The sequence below is a fragment of the Procambarus clarkii genome, chromosome 94 (genome assembly GCF_040958095.1).
Source record: "Procambarus clarkii isolate CNS0578487 chromosome 94, FALCON_Pclarkii_2.0, whole genome shotgun sequence".
NCBI lineage: Eukaryota > Metazoa > Arthropoda > Malacostraca > Decapoda > Cambaridae > Procambarus > Procambarus clarkii.
Window position 1 is genome coordinate 9,864,611 of NC_091243.1, and position 17,163 is coordinate 9,881,773.

Here is a 17,163-nt window from a genome sequence, read left to right on the forward strand (position 1 = left end):
GAGAGAGAGAGAGAGAGAGAGAGAGAGAGAGAGAGAGAGAGAGAGAGAGAGAGAGAGAGAGAGAGAGAGAGAGAGAGAGAGAGAGAGAGACAGACAGAAAGAGAAAAGTGAGAAGCAACACTACAATAAACTTGGTAAGGAAGCTCTTGAAGTTGGTGCAGGAAGTGAGAGACCAGTTGGGCAGTAATGGACACGTAAGCCTGCGGGCCGTCCCAAGCAACAGCCTTCTGGATCAAGTAATTACAAGACAAACCTGGCTTCCCCCCCCCCCCAAGTCAGGCTTGGAGAGTAGCACAACTGTCAGGAGCCTCGTCAGGTATACACCAGGCGAAGGGTTACACTGTGGCCGTGACTGTGGGCTGTGGACTGTGATTGTGGACTGTGGACTGTGACTGTGGACTGTGGACTGTGAACTGTGCCACTACACACACCACACATCCCCACCTGGAGGGAGGTCCTCGTCCACTACGGTGTGTACGAAGTGACCTTTGTCACCAGGCTGTAGCAAAGGTGAGGCGAGAGGTGACAAACTGTCACCCGTAAAGGACGCCTCCATTTATGTATCTTTTATGTTTCTAACTGTATCCCTCGCAGTGTTCCTGTCTAGTGTACCCCCCTCCTCCCCTTCCCTTCCCCGTCCTTCTGTCTCAACAACAGTACCGTCCCTCATCCCCAATTCCAAGTCAACAACTACATCGCAATTCCCACCGTGACATTATCTAATTCCGGCCGTAATTTGCCCAATTCCAAGAGGTTATTTACCCAATTCCAGGCCAATCTTGCTGTGAGAAAACGGTGCTGTGATAATTGCTGTTGTCAGCGGTGATTCGTGGTGTTTACTCGTGACGTCAGCTGCCTTTTTCCGCGAAAGGTCACGAATACATTGTTGATCGTACATGTTGGTCCGTCACCCTCCTGCGCCCGGCAGCGGGGTGTCTCGCGCTCATTCACGAAATATTGGAAACTTGTCGCTAATAGATCTGAGGGAATACAGTACGATGTATTAATTGCATTTTAGTCTTTTTTGTACAATAATAATAGTTATAAGTTAGGATATTTGTTTATAGTTTTTTTTAAGTGTTATATTTTGGTTAATATGGTTGGTGTGATATAATATGGTAGGTATGATATATGGTGGGTATGATATATGATGGGTATGATATATGGTAGGTATGATATGAGGAGGGTAATGAGTGTATGAGTAGGGTGTGGCAAGGATGAGGGGATGTGGTACACTTCCTTCGTGTACTTGCAATGACTCAAATCTTAAAAAAAATGTGTTGTTGAAATTAAGCTTAAAACTGTATATTTAATTAGACTCAACTTCTCGTAACCATTCATAATTTCAAGCTGAAAAAGTTTTTTCCTGTCATCTCTGTGACTCGTGTATATATCTAGATTACATCGATGTACCACAGTTCTGTTGATCATCACTTTCAACACTCCTTTTTTTGTATAATAAATTACCCGTAGGATTTTGTATGACGTTATCATGTCTGCGTTAGATTTGGGTTGTCTACTTCCACACATTTTTCGCTTCCCAAATTCAGGGAGTTATACTTCCTCTTGGGGAAAATATGGTGGCCATACGATGGACTCGAACTCGCGTTACTTAGATCCCGTCCAGGACTATGCCCACTGGAGCATGATGAGGGTAAAGAAGCACTACTCATAGATTCATCACGTCCGTGTGTTGTCATATTATTTTCCTCTTCATTTTCCTATTGTCATTCCTGCTCCGATTCTCATAATGTTGCATTTGTCAGGGTTGAAGTATTCACCTAGTTGTGTTTGCGGGGGTTGTGCTTTGCTCTTTCGGCCCGCCTCTCAACTGTCAATCAACTGTTTACTAACTACTTTTTTCCCCCATATCACACACACACATACACACACACACACGCACACACACACACACGCACACACACACACACACACACACACACACATACACACACACACACACACACACACACACACACACACACACACACACACACACAAGTATAGCAGCAGTTTGGCAGCGTTATACAATAGTGTATATAACTAAACTCTATACATATACACGCTATAACAACAGTGTATAGCAGTGTTGCTATACACTGGATCATGTCTAGTTCACCTTGCAATATACCACGGTGCTCATCTTTTCTGATGCTTCTCGTTACTTTGATATATTAGCAAACATTGATATGAAGGGGATCAATTTGCTATCATGTAGCATTTTTGAAATATAATGGTCCCTAGTACCGACCCTTTGGGTACTCCACTCGTTACCTCTACTGTAACGTGGTGTGTGAGGGTGAAGGGACCCAATATATAAACATGTATGTAAGACTCCGGGTTTGGAGTCCCTGTGGCTTCTTTTATCAACTTCGAGGTTAACTCCGGGGCTGGAGCCCGCTAGGGGGAGTTCGTTGTTGTCTTCATCCTCGTACTGATAGTTCCTGCGACGGCGCTGGAACCAATCGTATTGGCGTTTGCCTTTCCATTGGAGACTTTCGGCGCCGTGGAGAGAGGAGGACCTGCTGCATGGGTAACAGCTTCTTATTCATATCAACCTACCCTGGCTTTGCGCCCTGGAGAGGCCACTCCAGACCGACAACCAGAGCGCAACTCCATAGTCTCCTCAGACTGATGGATGCCTACTACTACTATGTAAGTGTGTGTGTGTGTGTGTGCGTGTGTACTCACCTAATTGTACTCACCTAATTGTGCTTGCGGGGGTTGAGCTCTGGCTCTTTGGTCCCGCCTCTCAACCGTCAATCAACTGGTGTACAGATTCCTGAGCCTACTGGGCTCTATCATATCTATATTTGAAACTGTGTGTGTGTGTGTGTGTGTGTGTGTGTGTGTGTGTGTGTGTGTGTGTGTGGAGTGGGGATATACTCACCTAAAGATAATATATATATTCATGAGTATGTTTCAGGGCGAGCTTCAGTGTATTAGTCGCCGGGCCTCTAATATAATGCCAAGTTAATGCCAGACAAAGTGCATTAGATTTCTCGTTTCTTATCATATATGTGATAATTAGTGTCGTGATTCATGCAGTGGGGTGAGATAGAGCCGAGTGGGACCAGAAATCTCACCACTGGGAATAGGGGGTTACAAGTGATGATGGGATGAAATAGGCGGCAAGTCGCAAGGAGAAGCTGTAATGTAATAGGAACTAGCAATAAATAGCGTGAAATTAATCTGCCAGCGGCGTGTGGCAAGGGTTGATCACCTACACGAATTGAATTAGAATTGTCGTATTAGAATTAGAACCCGTCACTCAACCGTCGTCGCCACACCCGTCACTCAACCGTCGTCGCCACACCCGTCACTCAACCGTCGTCGCCACACCCGTCACTCAACCGTCGTCGCCACACCCGTCACTCAACCGTCGCCGCCACACCCGTCACTCAACCGTCGCCGGCACACCCGTCACTCAACCGTCGTCGCCACACCCGTCACTCAACCGTCACCGCCGCCACACCCGTCACTCAACTGTCGTCGCCACACCCGTCACTCAACCGTCGCCGCCACACCCGTCACTCAACCGTCGCCGGCACACCCGTCACTCAACCGTCGTCGCCACACCCGTCACTCAACCGTCGTTGCCACGCCCGTCACTCAACCGTCACCGCCACACCCGTCACTCAACCGTCACCGCCACACCCGTCACACAACCGTCGCCGCCACACCCGTCACACAACCGTCGCCGCCACACCCGTCACACAACCGTCGTCGCCACACCCGTCACTCAACCGTCGCCGCCACACCCGTCACACAACCGTCGTCGCCACACCCGTCACACAACCGTCGCCGGCACACCCGTCACACAACCGTCGTCGCCACACCCGTCACACAACCGTCGCCGCCACACCCGTCACACAACCGTCGTCGCCACACCCGTCACACAACCGTCACCGCCACACCCGTCACACAACCGTCGCCGCCACACCCGTCACACAACCGTCGTCGCCACACCCGTCACTCAACCGTCGCCGCCACACCCGTCACACAACCGTCGTCGCCACACCCGTCACACAACCGTCGTCGCCACACCCGTCACACAACCGTCGTCGCCACACCCGTCACTCAACCGTCACCGCCACACCCGTCACACAACCGTCGTCGCCACACCCGTTACACAACCGTCGCCGCCACACCCGTCACACAACCGTCGTCGCCACACCCGTCACACAACCGTCGCCGCCACACCCGTCACTCAACCGTCGCCGCCACACCCGTCACACAACCGTCGTCGCCACACCCGTCACACAACCGTCGCCGCCACACCCGTCACACAACCGTCGTCGCCACACCCGTCACTCAACCGTCGCCGCCACACCCGTCACACAACCGTCGTCGCCACACCCGTTACACAACCGTCGCCGCCACACCCGTCACACAACCGTCGTCGCCACACCCGTCACACAACCGTCGTCGCCACACCCGTCACTCAACCGTCACCGCCACACCCGTCACACAACCGTCGCCGCCACACCCGTCACACAACCGTCGTCGCCACACCCGTCACTCAACCGTCACCGCCACACCCGTCACTCAACCGTCGCCGCCACACCCGTCACACAACCGTCGTCGCCACACCCGTCACACAACCGTCGCCGCCACACCCGTCACACAACCGTCGTCGCCACACCCGTCACACAACCGTCGCCGCCACACCCGTCACACAACCGTCGTCGCCACACCCGTCACACAACCGTCGCCGCCACACCCGTCACACAACCGTCGTCGCCACACCCGTCACCGCCACACCCGTCACTCAACCGTCGCCGCCACACCCGTCACACAACCGTCGTCGCCACACCCGTCACACAACCGTCGCCGCCACACCCGTCACACAACCGTCGTCGCCACACCCGTCACACAACCGTCGCCGCCACACCCGTCACACAACCGTCGTCGCCACACCCGTCACACAACCGTCGTCGCCACACCCGTCACACAACCGTCGCCGCCACACAACCGTCGTCGCCACACCCGTCACTCAACCGTCGTCGCCACACCCGTCACTCAACCGTCGTCGCCACACCCGTCACTCAACCGTCGTCGCCACACCCGTCACTCAACCGTCCTCGCCACACCCGTCACTCAACCGTCGTCGCCACACCCGTCACTCAACCGTCCTCGCCACACCCGTCACTCAACCGTCCTCGCCACACCCGTCACTCAACCGTCCTCGCCACACCCGTCACTCAACCGTCCTCGCCACACCCGTCACTCAACCGTCCTCGCCACACCCGTCACTCAACCGTCGTCGCCACACCCGTCACTCAACCGTCACCACATAAATAATAGAAGCTACATAGACAATAGAAAGCTGAAAGATATACAGAAAAATAAAGTATAAGTCAACTATTTTGCTTATAATTTAATCAGGTACTGGGGGCGGCGCCCCCCATATCCACACCCACCAGGGGGGGGGGGGTTCCAGGGGTACAATCATGCCCAACAACCTTAATTCATCAAGCTCTTTGACAGCTTACCAAAACACACATAAAACGACTTACCTTGAGGTGCTACCGGGGCTTAGCGTCCCCGCGGCCCGGTCGTCGACCAGGCCTCCTGTCGATAGATAGGAGGCCTGGACTGGATAGATTTTATTTAAAAAATTTTTTTACTGTTACTTATTTATGTGAAGGAGGATGTAGGTAGGGAGGTCGAACATGTCAATATTTATGTACGACACAAAGCTAATGAGGAGCGTAAGACAGCTCAGTGAGTCTCAGCAAGATGATGGCGATCTTCACGAGTGGATAGACAGGGTAATAAAGACGGGAGAGGAAGAAAGGAGACGATGACTGCACCATAAGGGGAAGGAAACTACAGGAAGAGGGAAGAGAAATATCACCATATATATATATATATATATATATATATATATATATATATATATATATAGACAGGTTAACTTCCGTAGAATATGGGAGCCTTCCAAAAATTTAAAACAGCATTTATAAACCTCAGTCAAGACGCGCTTAAGACAATTTATACAACCTGTGCAGATACGACATCAGAGGCCCGAGACTGTTCAACACGCTGCCACTACACATGAGGTGCATAACTGGCCGACCCCTCACAGTGTTCAAGAGAGAACTATCAACATCAGAGATCCGAGACTGTTCAACACGCTGCCACTACACATAAGGGACATAACTGGCCGACCCCTCACAGTGTTCAAGAGAGAACTATCAACATCAGAGGTCCGAGACTGTTCAACACGCTGCCACTACACATAAGGGACATAACTGGCCGACCCCTCACAGTGTTCAAGAGAGAACTATCAACATCAGAGGTCCGAGACTATTCAACACGCTGCCACTACACATAAGGGACATAACTGGCCGACCCCTCACAGTGTTCAAGAGAGAACTATCAACATCAGAGGTCCGAGACTGTTCAACACGCTGCCACTACACATAAGGGGCATAACTGGCCGACCCCTCACAGTGTTCAAGAGAGAGAACTCCATAGACACCTCCAACAGGAACACGCATACAGCCACGCTCTTGTACCAGATAAGTCCACTATGGGATCACCATAGCCCGTGCTTCTTGGAACTTTTGTTCCATGTAGCTGAATCTAAAACAACAGCAACAACCTCCAAAGGAGATCTGATCAACCAGGCTGTGATTCATACGTCAGGCTGCCAGCAGCCGCGTCCAACAGCCTGGTCGGAGACCGGGCCGCGGGGACCTTGACCCCGAAATCAATTCGCGAGATAACCACAAGGTAAGGTAAGTTATTTAAGAGTAATACTAGGCTACACAGCACCGGCCTGGAATCCGCAGCTCGTGAATCACAAAACCCATAAATTAACAAGTGAAGTTTGCCAAAAATTAGTGCCAGAACTAAGAGACCTGAGCTACGTGGACAAGACAAAATAACTAAAGTCTCACCACTGAAGAGGAGAGAGTAAACAGGTGGGATACGATCACGACATACGAGATACCGAGGAAAAGACAAGAGGGACATGGACAGCCTCTTTAAACTGAGGAAAAGTAGGACAAGAGGACATAGGTGAAAGCTGGAAACGCAAATGAAAAGTAAGGAAATGTACCCTGTGCTGGTGGTCAACAAGTAGAGTGCACTGAGAGAAGAAGTCATGGAAGCCTCCTCTATCCACAACTTTCAGGACACATTCGATAAAACCGCCGAACGTCGTGAAAGAAAATATATATAAGACAGCAGGTAGAACACGGTCAGAAGGTCGGGAATAGCAAGCGAGAGTGCACTTTCCCGTAGTGACAGCCAGGTAGTAAGAACAGGAGACGGAGACCGCGGGACGGTAGGGGGACGGGAAGTGAACAGCAGGAGCAGAAGCTGGCTGGACAGGTGGAGGAGGGATGGCTCCTGTCTCATGCCGTATAACACCAACTGATGGAAGTAGTCTATAATCGATGGTGAGTCCTGAACACAACCTGGCCAAGAGCAGCCATCACCTCACGCGCTCCACGACACAGCCCTTAGCTTCCTTGTGTCAGCCCTTAGCTTCCTTGTGTCAACCCTTAGCTTCCTGGTGTCAGCCCTTAGCTTCCTTGTGTCAGCCCTTAGCTTCCTTGTGTCAGCCCTTAGCTTCCTGGTGTCAGCCCTTAGCTTCCTGGTGTCAGCCCTTAGCTTCCTTGTGTCAGCCCTTAGCTTCCTGGTGTCAGCCCTTAGCTTCCTTGTGTCAGCCCTTAGCTTCCTTGTGTCAGCCCTTAGCTTCCTGGTGTCAGCCCTTAGCTTCCTGGTGTCAGCCCTTAGCTTCCTTGTGTCAACCCTTAGCTTCCTTGTGTCAACCCTTAGCTTCCTTGTGTCAACCCTTAGCTTCCTTGTGTCAACCCTTAGCTTCCTTGTGTCAACCCTTAGCTTCCTTGTGTCAGCCCTTAGCTTCCTTGTGTCAGCCCTTAGCTTCCTTGTGTCAGCCCTTAGCTTCCTTGTGTCAGCCCTTAGCTTCCTTGTGTCAGCCCTTAGCTTCCTGGTGTCAGCCCTTAGCTTCCTTGTGTCAGCCCTTAGCTTCCTTGTCTCAGCCCTTAGCTTCCTCGTGTTATGAGGAGACACAAGTGAGAAGATCTGTTCAGCAGCACAGAATGAACATGGAACATTCTGGCATCAGAAATGGAGAAAGACCTCGGGGTAGATTCAGCATAACACCAAATTTAATACCTGAAGCACACACACATTGGCAGAATAACGCCAGCAGCGTATGCCAAACTGGCCACTGTCGGTGTAGCCTTTTGAAACATGCACAAACGAGCCTTCCGGGCTATATAAATAACCTTCGTGCGACCCATTTTTGAGTATGCAGCACCGACATGGAACCCTAAGATGAACAAGCAAAACTAGAAAAGGCTCAACGGTATGCAACAGTGTTCATTCCCGAGTTGAGGGGCTTGAGCTACGAGGAACACCGAGTGAAATGGGTATCCCCACATTAGTGGGAGAGAAGGAACAGGAAAAAACATGGCAAAGGGAAAGTTCTCAAAGTAGACAAAGAAGCAATGATCAAAGCAGAACGAGGGTTCAGAGAAACTAGACACTAATGAATGACGAAGATACCAGAGAGAATTCCCTCAGTGTGAGAGTCGTCACTAACTTGAACAGGTTAGCTGAAAATGTTGTTGAACTCAATATATACACAAATTTTATTATATCTTAAGTAAAACGTGGGATCTGAGTCCTTGTATTAAACTATGAATGTTACTGCTTCCACAACCATACCTCCGGACTCCTGCCATCCCCCATCTCACCCTCCAGGCTCCTCCTATCCCCCACTACACCCCAACGCTCCTCTTATCATTATCAAGGCCTAGCGCAGGATAGAGAGGACGGTCACAACACAGTCACACCTGAGGCTGTGAAGGCAGGTAGGTCGGGCCACGGCGGCCCAGCGCCACGAGGCTGACACACCTCTACTGCAAACCTCCAGTCACCAAACTAATTTATTTTCAAAAAATTTGCAATTATTTCCATTGAATTTTTTTAGAATGTTGTTGAGATAAATGCTAAGAAATGTTGGAAAGGTGTGTGTGTTATTTCGACCAGGACGCCAAGACTGGGGTCTCCAGGACGCCAAGGCTGAGGCCTCCAGGACGCCAAGGCTGAGGCCTCCAGGACGCCAAGACTGGGGTCTCCAGGACGCCAAGGCTGAGGCCTCCAGGACGCCAAGCCTGAGGCCTCCAGGACGACAAGACTGAGGCCTCCAGGACGACAAGACTGAGGCCTCCAGGACGCCAAGGCTGAGGCCTCCAGGACGCCAAGGCTGAGGCCTCCAGGACGCCAAGGCTGAGGCCTCCAGGACGCCAAGGCTGAGGCCTCCAGGACGACAAGACTGGGGCCTCCAGGACGCCAAGGCTGAGGCCTCCAGGACGCCAAGGCTGAGGCCTCCAGGACGACAAGGCTGAGGCCTCCAGGACCCGAAGGCTGAGGCCTCCAGGACCCGAAGGCTGAGGCCTCCAGGACGCCAAGGCTGGGACCTCCAGGACGCCAAGGCTGAGGCCTCCAGGACGACAAGACTGAGGCCTCCAGGACGACAAGACTGAGGCCTCCTGGACCACAAGGCTGAGGCCTCCAGGACGCCAAGGCTGAGGCCTCCAGGACGCCAAGGCTGAGGCCTCCAGGACGCCAAGGCTGAGGCCTCCAGGACGCCAAGGCTGAGGCCTCCAGGACGCCAAGGCTGAGGCCTCCAGGACGCCAAGGCTGAGGCCTCCAGGACGCCAAGGCTGAGGCCTCCAGGACGCCAAGGCTGAGGCCTCCAGGACGCCAAGGCTGAGGCCTCCAGGACGCCAAGGCTGAGGCCTCCAGGACGCCAAGGCTGAGGCCTCCAGGACGCCAAGGCTGAGGCCTCCAGGACGCCAAGGCTGAGGCCTCCAGGACGCCAAGGCTGAGGCCTCCAGGACGCCAAGGCTGAGGCCTCCAGGACGACAAGGCTGAGGCCTCCAGGACGCCAAGGCTGAGGCCTCCAGGACGCCAAGGCTGAGGCCTCCAGGACGCCAAGGCTGAGGCCTCCAGGACGACAAGGCTGAGGCCTCCAGGACGACAAGACTGGGGCCTCCAGGACGCCAAGGCTGAGGCCTCCAGGACGCCAAGGCTGAGGCCTCCAGGACGCCAAGGCTGAGGCCTCCAGGACGACAAGACTGAGGCCTCCAGGACGACAAGACTGAGGCCTCCAGGACGCCAAGGCTGAGGCCTCCAGGACGCCAAGGCTGAGGCCTCCAGGACGCCAAGGCTGAGGCCTCCAGGACGCCAAGGCTGAGGCCTCCAGGACGACAAGACTGGGGCCTCCAGGACGCCAAGGCTGAGGCCTCCAGGACGCCAAGGCTGAGGCCTCCAGGACGACAAGGCTGAGGCCTCCAGGACCCGAAGGCTGAGGCCTCCAGGACCCGAAGGCTGAGGCCTCCAGGACGCCAAGGCTGGGACCTCCAGGACGCCAAGGCTGAGGCCTCCAGGACGACAAGACTGAGGCCTCCAGGACGACAAGACTGAGGCCTCCTGGACCACAAGGCTGAGGCCTCCAGGACGCCAAGGCTGAGGCCTCCAGGACGCCAAGGCTGAGTCCTCCAGGACGCCAAGGCTGGGACCTCCAGGACGCCAAGGCTGAGGCCTCCAGGACGACAAGACTGAGGCCTCCTGGACCACAAGGCTGAGGCCTCCAGGACGCCAAGGCTGGGACCTCCAGAACGCCAAGGCTCGGACCTCCAGAACGCCAAGGCTGGGACCTTTGTAGCCTCTTATATGTAAAATATGGCGCCTCTGCGAGCTTCTGTGACTTATCAAGCAGCCATCTCCGTCAATTTCCACCCTCCAGTAAGGTGTCAAACACCCCGGCAAGCAATTGACGCCTCGTACGCGCCAGCTTTTATGAATACAAATATAACCTTCAGAAATGTTACATTTTATAGGGCATTTTTGTTATCAATAGTTATTATCGTACACTCGCATGTTGCCGGGGGACCATACCGCGACATTTATGTTGCCAGATGTACAAGGGTTATTATATTTTTTGTTGGTCAACAACAATGAGTACTCGGTCATAATTTGTTCTAATTATCAATTATCATAAATTATTATGCTATACAAGCTAGGGTAATATTTTTTATTTAACAGCAGTTAGCGTGTATGATTTCGTATGTTGTATTTTTAATAACTATGATGTATTTTGTTATGTTGCATTTTTTATAGATATCATCTCTTTATAGATATCATCTCTTTATAGATATCATCTCACATCGTATAACTGGTCAACTATCTGTCGTTTACAGCAGTATTGTACAAGTACTTCACAAATCAGCAGTCATCATATTATGGATCATAATATAGATGTATATGACATGTACAGATGTATATAATACATCTTTTGTCATCACGTTATCTTAGTACATATTGGTCGCTATCAACTATCATCGTACAATCAACCACATTCCTCGTAGAGCGAGAATGAGGGCACCAACCTCCCAGTTATCATACATCAGCATCGTGTCATCGTACTCGGGCAACATATCTCCTAGCCTTTGTCAACGATAATTATCGTGCATCGTCGACCCGGTTCGGTTATCGTACATCAATAAGTATCGTCGTGGTTCGATAAACTATATTCTTTATTTCCTTAATAATTACGCGGCTCCCTCAGTCCTCCAGCCCGCCCTGAGAGACAATATACCCACAATACTCACAATGTGGTGAGGCTAGCCCTAAGCATCTGGCCTTAAACATACAGACAAACACACAGACAGTTGAGAGACGGGACCAAAGAGCCAGAGCTCAACCCCCGCAACCACAGCTAGGTGAGTGCATTCTCTTTCATATGGGGTCATGGGGTCAATGACAATGGGGTCATTGTCCGGGTCGACCCAGTGACCAGGTCACATACCTCCTCCCTGTCTCCCCCACACACACACCAGCCTCCCCGTCTTCACCCGTCCGTCTCCATATACCACTCTCTTCTGTCTCAACAACTCCACCTTCCCCTCATCTTCTCACACCATCAACTTTCCCCCAATCTCCACACATCACTCACCCGCCTCTGTCTTCCTTCCACACCCTCCCCCCCCCTCCCCCACTGTACTCTTTCACCCCCTCACCCCCCTGTCTCCCACACACTTCCCCCCTGTCTCCCACACACTTCCCCCCCTGTCTCCCACACACTTCCCCCCCCTGTCTCCCACACACTTCCCCCCTGTCTCCCACACACTCCCCCCCCCTGTCTCCCACACACTTCCCCCCCTGTCTCCCACACACTCCCCCCCTGTCTCCCACACACTTCCCCCCCTGTCTCCCACACACTTCCCCCCTGTCTCCCACACACTCCCCCCCTGTCTCCCACACACTCCCCCCCCCCTGTCTCCCACACACAGGCAACCTATCCACACTCTCATCTCCCACGTCAAACACCCTCCTTCCTCACTCTCCACACCATTACCCACCTCCCTCTCTATCCCCCCATCCACCTATACCTCACCACACACCCAGCCCATCCCTCCTCCCTCCCTTGTTTCCACCGTCACTGTAACCCACTGTTCCTATGTATTATCTCCATCACTCTAGTCTATATACATTCTAAGGTTGCCCTTAGAATGCGTATGTCATATTTTAGATATATGATAAAGTCTATGGACTCTTGGCTGAACATTTCAAAACCACAGGATTGGTGAACGAACTCTACCACTGGAGTATGTTGAGTATGCGGCTTGGTAATGTCATAGTCGCAGGTTCGTGCCCCACCTATAGCCCTAGTGGATTTTCTTATTATTTTTATAGCTATGGGAATAGTTAGGCCTAGTAAAGGTTAGGTATTTTGATTCTTTTAGAACTAACGCCCACGAACGCGTCTCTCTGGGGTTGGGTGCAGCTTGAACAATATAGCACGAGTATGGGTCGGGGTCATATGTGGACAAAAAATCAATTATAAATAGGGAGAGCAGCTGCTGGATTAGCGTGGAAGTGGCCGCCAGGGTTCGAGGCTGGTCACACCTTCTACACTACTCGTAAATTATTAGACTCAAGGAGTTCACCTCAAGTGCTTCACTAAATTCCTATGCTCCAAGTGCACTTTTTCTAAGTTATTAACTTACAATCTTTATATGAAATAACTACCAACGGAACCTAAATACCTGATCTAACTAAAGTTAGGCCTATACGCAAGACCAAAATATATAATATCTTTATATAATATCTAGGCATTTTTTGCACTGGTCTCAGGCATAATGATGGGGATGATAACCACATGATGAACACAACCACAGCATTCCCCAGTTGTTGTTGTTTAAGATTCGCAACCTGGAACAAAAGGTTCCAAGTAGCACGGGCTATGGTGAGCCCGTAGTGGACTTATTTATTATTCCCCAGTTGTTCATAGATCAATAATTAGATTGGTTAACTCCACGATACTATTCCATCCCTTTTCCATCTTGAGTTCCATTTTGAACATTTCTCCAATCCAATAATTTTAGGGGTCTTTACCTAAAAGAGTTAATAATAAAAGTTAATGTAAAAGTTCTATCATGAATGTCTTCAATTTAAGATTTTAAATGTAATCAGAATATCTTCAATGATAATATACTTCTTACAAAAAAAAATTATATATTCAAATCACCAACATTTTTATAATTTACATATAAAAGAGAATTGTAAATGAGTGATTTACACAAGAGCGGAGTTATATCACTGAATAAATATCATTCTCTAATACAAACACGTAGAGAGTAATTAAAACATATTTCCATGGAGGCTTAATTAGTACCGACGTGAAGCCTGATGGCTCTTTTGTTTCATGGCGGCATTATGTGAGGCTGTTGTTGCTTGCTGGTCGCATTGTTATCACACCTCGGACTGTTTGTTAGCGGTAACAATAGCAGGAGTCAGGCCAGGACTACCCAATAGGCTAAGTAGGTTATGGCCAGAGGTCCCCACTAGCATCACGGGGCCTGGGTCATGGTGGCCCCTCTCACTCCCTACCAGCTACCAGGAGGATACATGTTTTTATTCACTATTTCTTCAAGAGGTATTCTATAATACACAAGTGAGAGAGCAGACAGAGGGGCCCGTTTAGCTAGTTTAGTCTAAGGCCTAAAAGACGATTAGATCCGGCCCTGGCAGTAGTTGTTATTGGTGATCAAGCAGCAGTAACCAGCAACAGATGTCCTGGTAGTTACAACAATATCAACAGCAGAATCATTAGCAAACAACAGTCAGAGTAACACCCAGCAGCAGTGGCGTCTGCTTCACTAGCCCTCCCTACCTCGCTAACACCCTCGCTTCCCCTCCTCAGAGAGGAGGGGTTGCTTAAAACTCTGGCTGAATGATAATTCCTGTCAGTAATCATGTTATTGGTGGCCAAACACTGCTTTGGCCACCACTGTTTTATATAATATATATATATATATATATATATATATATATATATATATATATATATATATATATATATATATATATATATATATATATATATATATGTGTGTGTGTGTGTGTGTGTGTGTGTGTGTGTGTGTGTGTGTGTGTGTGTGTGTGCGTGTGTGTGTGTGTGTGTATGTATTCCGGTCCACAAGGGAAGACCACTCGGCACACCTACTTGCGAGTCTTAATTAAAAAGTGATAATAATTAAGGCAGGAGCGGAGGGCCCATCAGAGGAGGAGAGGGGGATAGACATTAGGAGCCATCATCTAGCTAAGCATCAGGGGATGTTGGGAATAGGGGGGGTATTAAAGAGTAGAAGAGGGGGAGGGGTCTTCAAAATCTGCATGAGGGGGGGTGGGCAGTAGGGGATACTGCAGGGGGATGGGAAGTATAAAATACATCAGGTGAGGGGCAGTGGGAGATACACTAAGGAAATGGGCAGTGGGATATCGGGTTTTGATATCAGCCCGTCCTACTAAGGTTCCCCATCGTCAAGAAACTGTCGTACTAAAGTGCCCCTTATCCTAACCTACCAGAGGACCCAAAACAGAAAACGAGACAGTACGACAATTTCGCGAGCCGCTACCTATTCTCAAGTACGACGAATTTTGCCCTTAGGTAGAGTATACGTCAAACTGCGACGCTGTATGAGGACGGGTTGTTGATAGACAGTAAGTCATAGAGCGCATCGAGGGGGGAAGTGGGGATGGAGGAGAGGAAGCCGACGTGGGCACCCTTCGACAGCCAGTTCCCCCCTCACACCGGGAATTTCATTTGCATTTCAAGATGTAATTTCACTACATCCCGAAAACTGTCTTGTTCCTTCTACTACCCCTGCACCGCTCGTTGTTGATGCTGCTGTCTATATATCTGTCTTCCTTCACCTAGTTGTGCTTGCGGGGGTTGAGCTCTGGCTCTTTGGTCCCACCTCTCAACTGTTTCAACATGTGTACAGGTTGCTGAGCCTACTGGGCTCTATCATATCTACATTTTGTAACTGTGTATGGAGTCAGCCTCCACCACATCATTGCCTAATGCATTCCATCTGTTAACTACTCTGACACTGACAAAATTATTTCCAATGTCTCTGCGACTCATCTGGGTACTAAGTTTCCACCTGTGTCCCCTTGTTCGTGTCCCACCCGTGCTGAAGAGTTTGTCTTTGTCCACCCTGTCATTTCCCCTGAGAATTTTGTAGATGGTTATCATGTCTCCCCTTACTCTTCTGTTTTCCAGGGACGTGAGGTTCAGCTCCTTTAGCCTTTACTCGTAGTTCATACCTCTCAGTTCCGGGACTGGTTCCTGGTCACTGTTGGCTGCCGTCAATGTACCTGTCCTCTACTGGTGCATACTCCCACTCTCCCTGTCTTAAACCTGGTTCTTGGGACAGGGAGACAGGGAACTCCCTGGTTCTTCCTGTCTCCCTGTCCCGAGTGGTTCCCTCCCATCGTCCCTCCAGTGATTTGCCCGCCTGCTGTCCTCACTCAGGACGTGAACAGAACACCGCCCACCACAGAACACCCACCAAGTACACAGAACACAGCCAGGCGGGAGACCTCGCCCATCACACAACCCGCCCAGGGGGCCCCCAAGCCCCGTCCTTCTCTCTCTCTCTCTCTCTCTCTCTCTCTCTCTCTCTCTCTCTCTCTCTCTCTCTCTCTCTCTCTCTCTCTCTCTCTCTCTCTGGAGGCGCCGGGCACGCTTACATATGGAAGACAAAAGGTGTCACAAGCAGGGGAAGAGGAACGTGACAGCCCGCGTCTCCAGCCTCTCGGGGGATGCCGTATTTATACCTTACCTTCTTGCTCAATGTTTCTTCCATCTTTGATGTTGTGTTTCGCTCTCTCTTCTCGCGCGCTCTCTTCGCTTTACTTGCTCTTACAATTGCCTTCGTGTGTCCGTGTTTCACCTGCAGGAGGCGAGGCTCGCCCCCAGGGTGGGGGGGAGGGAGAAGATGGGAGGAGGGGTAGAGAGGAAGGAGCAGGAGAGAGGTGGAGTGAGAGGAGGGAAGGTGGAAGAGATTCGCTGCGCCTTAACTGAGTTCTCGGAGGTTCAGGTTCATTTCCGGACCCAGTCCTCATTTCACACTTGACAAGAGCTGCTCATTTCCTAAGGAGGGTGAGGTTCCACACCAGCAGACAGCCTCGGGGGGGCCGGCGGCGTGGCGGTGTCACGCCCGCAGACATTAATGACACTATGTAAAAGACACATCGAATACTGTTTATCTAGGGCAGACGTAAATCTGTGTATCTATGTATTTATGTATGTAGGTTAGCTTAGCATTTTAAAAACACTACAATCACCTTCTGTGGTTGATTGTTCAATAAATCCCCGAACTATATATTCAACAGATCTCTCAGCCTGTCCATGGAGGACAGAAGAAAATGTATAGATGCTGGTTAGCATTGTAAATGTGTGGCCACGTCTGTAGTAGAGAAATAGAAAACGCAGATCTCCACATGCCAACCACTGCAACTTCCCCACCACCATCCACACTCCCGCACCTGACTACAGTTGATGGGGAGAACAAGCAAGGGACTCCATACTTAATGGGAAGGAATGGTGAGGGGATGGAAGGGACCCCCTACCGCCCCCCCCCCACTTAACTACAAGGAACTGAGAGGGATATGAGGAAACTGGGAGCACCAAGATGGAGTCTTAAGGCTCATTATTAACGACTGAGCTCTTAAGCACACAAGACTTTGGATCATTTATTATACTCATCCTGAGGGTGGGAGTTTACCCTACACCCATCCTGTGGGCGGTAGTGGACCCCACAC

General features: G+C 50.7%; 1 long non-coding RNA gene across 5 annotated transcripts in view; it reads right to left on the reverse strand.

The window, feature by feature from the left end:
- LOC123747323 (uncharacterized) overlaps positions 1–17,163 on the reverse strand; it is a 77,735-nt gene that overhangs the window by 52,421 nt on the left and 8,151 nt on the right. For 2 of the 5 annotated variants that reach the window (XR_011226117.1, XR_011226116.1), the window contains exon 2: positions 16,182–16,577. The exons of 2 other annotated variants lie outside the window; for them this stretch is intronic. This is a non-coding gene — a long non-coding RNA (uncharacterized lncRNA). Of the gene's footprint in view, positions 1–762; positions 778–16,181; positions 16,578–17,163 lie in introns of those variants that run through there. One more of the 5 variants, XR_011226118.1, reaches the window with a different exon arrangement.